Source organism: Xyrauchen texanus, chromosome 12 (assembly GCF_025860055.1).
Source record: "Xyrauchen texanus isolate HMW12.3.18 chromosome 12, RBS_HiC_50CHRs, whole genome shotgun sequence".
Taxonomy (NCBI): Eukaryota; Metazoa; Chordata; class Actinopteri; order Cypriniformes; family Catostomidae; genus Xyrauchen; species Xyrauchen texanus.
Genome location: NC_068287.1, coordinates 10,029,073 through 10,037,112, shown reverse-complemented (window position 1 = coordinate 10,037,112; position 8,040 = coordinate 10,029,073).

The following is an 8,040-nucleotide window of genomic DNA, read 5'->3' as shown; positions in this document are numbered from 1 at the left end:
CAAGAGCAGGCTCATTAAGATTAGTAACATCCTAAAATCCTAAGATCCTTGTTTCATCTTGGTTGGCAAAAGCAAGTGACATTTTCAACATACATTTTAAAAGTAATAGAGCTGTGGAAAATAGCTGTTGACACATAAGCACAATCCTGGTTGCAATCCTGCCACCCTGTCACATAGCCTTCACTTGTCTGTATACTAAAAAGTACAATTCAGCCTCATGGAATCCCCAAACTGCAAATACAAAAACTGAGTTTAGATTTTGCACCGAGAATATATGTGGCTGAAATGTCTTAGAATAGGGTTTCTCAACAACTGGGTCACGACCCACTGTCTGCTGGGTTGCGAGATCTTTTCTGACGTGAGAACAAATGACCAATTATAAGGATGGAACTGTGCATTTGCAATGTTTGGGCCAAAAGTGACCGCTATTGCATAAACAGACATAAGTAAGAGGCTGCATTTCTCTGACGTAAATTATTAGCCGTCCGATCACAATAATCCATCAATGCTATGAATCGCACTTTTTCAATGCAAGCTCCATGTAATACCGTGCTAGTATAAATGCAATCCAATCTCTGGACATTATCATTTCAGAGTGGCAGTCCCAAGTAGGGTTGTCAACATCCCAAAAAATACGGTATTTAAAGATTAAATGATGCGTCCCGTATCGAATCAATACAGATGATGCAAACTTTCCCGTATTTAAGCTATTCAAATGCCATCACTGTGAAATGTTTCAATATCATTAATTTAACATTGATATTTGTTGGAAATTGTGCCTAGTGAGTGTTAGGGACCATCTGAAAAGTCCTCACTTTGTGCTAACAGGTGCTAAAACTGTGGAGGGTGTGGTAAGGGCCTGTCTGAAAATTTCAGCCAGCAGCACTACTGCACCAAAGCTACAAATATTGGCCTATAGATATTAGGCAGCTATATTATAAGCATATAAACATAACTAGATTAATTAAGTACCTATTCATTTTTTTCTCGACAACGCTCCCTTTGGTGGGCCATGAGTGACTGGCATTAAAAACAAATGGGTCGCAGTGGGCAAAAGGTTGAGAAACCCTGTCTTAGTGCAATTACTTTTTTCTCAGAAAAAGTAGCAAATTGCATTTTGCACCATTTCATTAACATACAATACACCCACAGTTTGCATACATATACCCACCGTCAGTACAAACTCTCCCACCAACACCCTCACATGCATTGGGCTGGCATGGAAAATTGTGCTTAGAATTAGTGGTACACAAAAATTGGATGAGAAGAAGCGCACGGTCATCGTGCATTGCTAGAGAGCCCACAGAGTGGAAAAAATAGTTTATTACTGGAAAAACTGCCGCCAGTAACATGCTGTATTTTTCAGTAACTGGCTGGGATCCCTGCTGCGAGAAATAGAAGCATAGTGTTAAATCTGTCAGGAAGACTTGTAGTAGCATACGCCATTCATTCAATTCAGGCATCTCCTCCAGTTATAATCTAGCATCTTCTTTATAACTCTGCAGCTGTCAGTTATCGCTCATGTGCCTTCTGACACCTAGTGGTAGGCTATTGTGCAACAACATTATTAAATTCAGTCAAATAACCGAGCAATACACCTGGGTCATAATCTAATATGGTAACAAAACATGTCCCTTGACTTTCAGTAATGGTAATGATTCAAATAGTCATAAACCCCATTTAAAGGCATCTTTCTATAACTCTCCTTATTAAATAATTTACATGTTTTGATTTTACTGTTTGCACATTTTAGTTTATATATTTAAATGGTCAATCACCTGATGATCGCTTGTTCCCTTTCACCTGGTACACCAGTTATGTAATCTATGTTTATTCTTCTAAGGTAAGTGGTGTTAGAGCTAGGGCTTTTAAGTGTGCAAACTAATCATTTAATTAAACTATTGTATTGTCCATTGTCATTGATGTTTATTGCAAATGATCATGTGAAAGATTTTATTGCAAATAATTATTTAATGGTATTTTGATTTAGTTTGATTAGTGGAGTGGTTGAAAAGATTTTGACACCATTTTATTATTAATCTCTTTGAGAATTTGTCATTGTGTTCGTCACTGGTGGTTCAACAAAGTTCTACCCTCATCTTCTATGGGCAAAAACGGAAATATAATTTAATAATCTTAATTTCTGTAGTCACCTATATAGTGTATGACTTGGATAATTTGCTTAACACATCTGATAACCAATTTAACAGGGGAATTAAACTTCACATAATTTGTCCTCTTAATCTGCCCCCATGCCTTGCATGGGTAACCCTTTTCTCGCTAGAGTAGCATAATTGAAAGCTCAAATTAATAATAAAAAACCTTATTACAGCATTGTTTTTCCTTTTCATGGGTATTTCACAAACAATGCTCCCCTCCCTTAAATCCCATAGTACATTTGTTACTCTTTCAAGGCTATTGCACAAACAATGTTCTCCCTATTCATGGTTCAGACGCGTCAAAAGCATTGTAATCCTTTTCAAGGTTATTGCAAAAATAATGCTCCCATTTTCAGGGCTTGCATGCATAGCTAAGCATTGGTTATTCTTTTTTAAGGGTATTGCAAAAACAATGCTCACACTATTTAGAGCTCAGACACATCATATGCATTGTTATCCTTTTCAAGGTTATTTGAAAAACAATGCTTCCCTTGTCAAAGGCTCGGACCCATAGGTAAGAATCGGTTATCCTTTTCAAGGGTATTGCACAACCTGTTTTATGTTTCATACAATTATTTCTTTTTTTCATCTTCACCTTCTGAAGACCTGCTTTGTCTTTCTGAGTTTTTTCTTTTACTTTTGAGGGTTTAATTTTAATTAGGCCTAAATTCCTTTTGAGGTAAGTTCCCCTCCTCTGCCGTCATCGTCTTCCAATAGGATCTGACGGTTCATACGGGAATCTTCTCGCTGAAGTGTAGGATGGGGCATATGCCAAAGGAATCTATTCTATCCTCATATTATGATTATTCTAACATATTTTTTCTTTCTGGTAGAACTGTACTGTATTAATTTTAAAATCAGTATCTGCCAGCATTTGATAATTCCAGTAAAAACTGTATATTTGCAATATATTGCTGGCACCTCTACTGCCAGCACTTTACTGTAAATTTACCAGGACATTTTACACTGCAGGAAAAAGACAGTGTTAAGGGACCTGATGCTGACTTCCACCCCTGGAGTCGTGAGTTCGAATCCAGGGCATGCTGAGTGACTCAAGCCAGGTCTCTTTAGCAACCAAATTGGCCAGGTTGCTAGGGAGGGTAGAGTCATATGAGGTAACCTCTTTGTGGTCGCTATAATGTGGTTCGCTCTTGGTGGGGTGAATTGTGTGTTTTTTGCTTCAAATTAAATGTTGAAATGTTGTAATGTTGAGACTGATCTTGGAGCTGGTTGTTTTCGTTAAAGGCTTTGCAATCTTTATTTTTATTATATTTTTAAATCCATGTGGAGCAATTGAAGGTCACTGAAAAAATAGTCAGACACTGTTGCACTCTTGGCCGCGCAGCCCAGATAAACCCTTCACACGACTACTGTTAATCACAGGCCGCTCAATGTGCGACACACATCAGGTTTAGCAGCGCTGCAGTGGAGGGTCGCGTGAGCAAAACTCATCTGCTTTGCATTGGTCGTGGTGTATGGTTGAGCAGAAGACAGCCTACAGTTTTTTTTTATTATTATTAGTTGCTTTTTGCTTTCAGAACAGCTTACTTGCCTGTTGTAAATAAATAGTTACCGCTGAGATTATCAAGCTGGCATACACGGTCCTTTACGTTCGACACATACAATTCTTTCTTTTTGGAGGAGGTTTGGCACAGGGATTAACAGTGGAAATTAAAGATGTCACTTTATGCAAAAATGTTGCAGACCCCTGCTGTCCCTGCTGAAAAGACCAGCTAAAACCAGCCTAAGCTGGTTGGCTGGTTTAGCTGGTCACCCAGTCTAGCCATCCTGGTCAGTTTGCTGGTTTCAGAGGGGGTTTGAACACTTTTTAGCTGGTCAGTTTGCTGGGAGACCAGCTAGACTCCCAGCTTAAACCAGCTTAGACAGGCTGACTAGCCAAGACCACCCTGAACAGCTAAGACCACATGGACCAGTTAAGACCAGCCTGATGAGCTAAGACCTACATGACCAGATAAAAAAAGTGTTCAAAACCCCTTTAAAACCAGCCTGACGAGCTACTGTATGACCAGGCTGGTCAACTAGCTAAAACTAGCCATCTTATGCTGGTTTTAGCTGCTCTTTTCTGCAGGGCATCATTTAATTATTATTTAAATAGCTTTGCAAATTAAACAACATGAAATATGTACATACATTAATATGGGATAGACGTTTATAAAGGCATAAAATGCAGTACTCAATCCAAAATTAACGGGGGTCCTGTCTCCGTCTCTCTACCCACAAAGGGGTCCTTGGCCTGAAAATGGTTAAAGACCCTGTATGATCAATGATCAACCCATTTTTGAGGATGAAAATACTCACCTAAGCAGTTAATGTAATAATTAAATATGTTTCTGATTTTAGCATGGTTGTACTGCACTTGTCATTATATATAAATATATACTGCGCTTGTTTTTGACAGATGTTGTAGCTATTGCTAAACCAGGGCAGGGTGCTTGATCTGTTCTGTTAAATCACACAGTGTATCAATATTTACACAAAGATGTCTTTGCTTAAGGCAGTGGTCAGGTAATCTATTTTGATTTGAATCAGTGATCAAGCAGAATGTGAAGCAATTTAATTTTATTTTTTTAGATAAGAGCATGTAGTGTATCATGCCTTAGAGGATTATATAGTAATATTGAGGTCACTGTTCCATAAAATATGAAGCTATGCAAGGAGTACGTGAGAAATGACCATGAGCATATTGGAAGAGACAGATTATGTTTACACTGTAATGTTTGTGTGTTTGGCAGCTGTTGATATGTAGTTGAGTGTCTCTGTACTCTAGTTTTGTTCATGCATCCATTTGTCATCTTTTTTTAATGTGAAGTGAGTGGACCATTGTTAAAGATATCGGGCTTGGGGTTTCTGCTAACAATGTAATGATGGATAAGTCCTTATGTCCAGTCTTAATCAAGGATGTCCGGTTGCTCAACCCTAAGAGATCAACAATCTGCTGGTGCATACACACCAGGTAAGAGCCAATAAATTGATCCATAAATGCCATGTGATGAATCACTTTAAAGCCACTGGAAAATGATGTCCTGACAATGCCGATTGGCTCCATGAGAACACTCACAGTCCCAAGTCCAAACTAGAGACTATCCTGAGCTGTTACATTGAAAGCAGCAAACAGGGAAAAAGACAAGTCCAAAAAAACAGACAAAAAAGAATATAATTACATTTGTGTGGATTATATCTTGCTTGCTAAAAAAAAAATGTTTTGGTGTTGTTATACCATCTACCATGTTAAATAGGGTTGCCAACCATCCCGTATTAATAACAAAATGATGACTGCATTTTCCCGTATTATAGTGGAAGGCTGAATGTCTCATATTGAAGGCATTGTGTCCTGTATGGAAGCAAAAAAGAAAATGCGCAAGCATCCCGTATTGGCTTGATGAATAGATTAGTTAGCAACCCCGCCGCATCTCGACCACTCTGGTCAAACTGTAACAGTAACAGATGGGGTTGTCAACTCTCCTTTATTAGCCAGGGCTTTCCGTGTGTTGCCGAAATAAAGGTGTGTGTTATCTCGTATTTAAGCAGCGAGAAACTCGAAGGCAATAAGCCCCCAACGCCCTTTAAAATATTACAATTACAATCCATATTAAAGCCATATTGATCACCAAAACATTTGGAATGGCAAAATGCTCTTTGTGACCCCATTCCCATATTGAAGCTTTCAAAATGCTCAAGAATACCATATTCATAAGGCGAAAAGCTGGCAGTCCTATGTATATGAATGTGTCCCATTTGGGTTTATTGAGTTTATCTAACCTTGGGTAAAATGAATGCTGTTGCAATGCAATAATTACTTCCAGCCAGACAAGAGACTGTTAATGACTTTATTCTGAATGAGAAAATTACCTTTCAGAAATGTTCTCTTTTATTCACTTTAGACCACCAACCACTTGCAAGAAGGCATTGAAGACTTTTTTTTTTTTATATATATATAAAAAGGTTTTAAATTTAAGGAAAATAATAGTCATTTTGACAAATGTTTAAATGTACATAATTGGAATTTCCTTCAAAATGGCCTTGATATTGAAATCACATGACCAGCAAAATTACTCACTTTATCTCTGTCACCCCCCTATTATCTGACACTTTTACTTGCAGTATAAATGAATTCTGGATGACAAATAAGACTGAGAATAAAGTATTTTAACAATGGCATAGGAAACCAAAAAATTGGTGCTGTGCAGAATGGTCAAATCTGTCTTGGATACCATTATTCTGATGCAGTTGAAACTTTGTAATACAGCACTTTTCATACTACTGTCTCTTTAAGATAAATCGCTTATTATATATAATTCCTCTTTTGTAAATCGCTTTGGATAAAAGTGTCTGCCAAATTAATAAATGTAAATGTACATCCACGCCATTAGGTGGCAGTATTAAGTTCAAGAACATGGATCTTAATATCAGGCGTAATTAGATCTTTAGGCCAGAAACATACTCTATGCAAATACGTGTTGCCTTGTATGTAGTATTTGTTGTAGCCAGGGTTGGGAAGGTTACTTTTGAAATGTATTCCACTACAGATTACTGAATACATGCTGTAAAATTTAATTTGTAACGTATTCAGTTAGATTGTTCATGGTCAGTAACATATTCTAAATACTTTGGATTACTTCTTTTTTCACTTATTTTGACAATAAAAACTCTGAACGGTAAGACAAAATGTTAAAATACATTCTCTGAAAAACCTAAATATCTTATGCAGTGTTTTTTCTAAAACAAGATAAATCAAATTAATATTTAGGTTATTTAGATATTTTTTTTACAAAAAAGAACTACAAAAATTATTATCAAGAATATGATTTTTGCCCTAATATCAAAAGTGTTAATAGAAAAAAGAAATTATGATCGAATGTGAATTTTCGATAAAACATCATCGTGGCTGGTAACTTGTGCATGTAAAATGGCTAGAAATAGCATTTTAGCTTAGCATAAAACTAACAATTTACACAAGGTTTATTTCTATTTCTTCTGCTCCAAACATACTTAAAACATACTTCTCCGTCTGCTCGTATGAATGTAACACATCATAAGAAAGTGTTTCACCGCTGTTCAAATGCACTTTGGATCACATCATTTATATGTATAAATGTTTTCCCTCTGAAAGGACTAAATATTAAATTAAACAAAAGACAATAAAATGCAAAGTAATCTCATCAGTAATCAAAATACTTTTTGAATGTAACAGTATTCTAAATACCAATGATTTAAATTGTAACTGTAGTGGAATCCAGTTACTTATATTTTGTATTTTAAATAAGTAATCCCGTTACATGCTGTGGCAGGGCGGATGGCGGGGCCGGGTCGTGATCATACACACCCGGTCCCTTATCAGGCAAATCAAGCCTCCGAGAGGGATAAAGGCCGACTGCAGAGGATTGTGCGGAAGAGAGAGATTGTTTACGGACATGTCCGTCATGTGTGTGTTTGTGTCTTCTGTTTAAGTTTATTATTAAAATATTATTTATATTGCCAAGTCGGTTCTCGCCTCCTCCTTTCCATTGAACAACGTTACACATGCATTCCGTTACTCCCCAACCCTGGTTGTAGTTATATTACTCCAACGCAAGAACACATAATAAGTATGTTCAGCGTGACCACATGCTTGCAAAGTGTTGGTCAAGCATTTGAATCAGCTTTTTATGTTCTTGCATAAAGCATGTTTCTGGCCTTATTCTCTTGTGTTTTGTCTATATTTAATCACTCACACTGTCTTTTTCTCTTTTGCCAGCTGTTGAAGAACTCCTGAGCGCCTGTTTTTTGTAGCCTCAGGCTCAGCTCATCCAGCTGAAAGAGACACTCTGTCCAGACAACACAATGTATTACAACTATGTCAAGTTTGCTTAAAAGACAGATA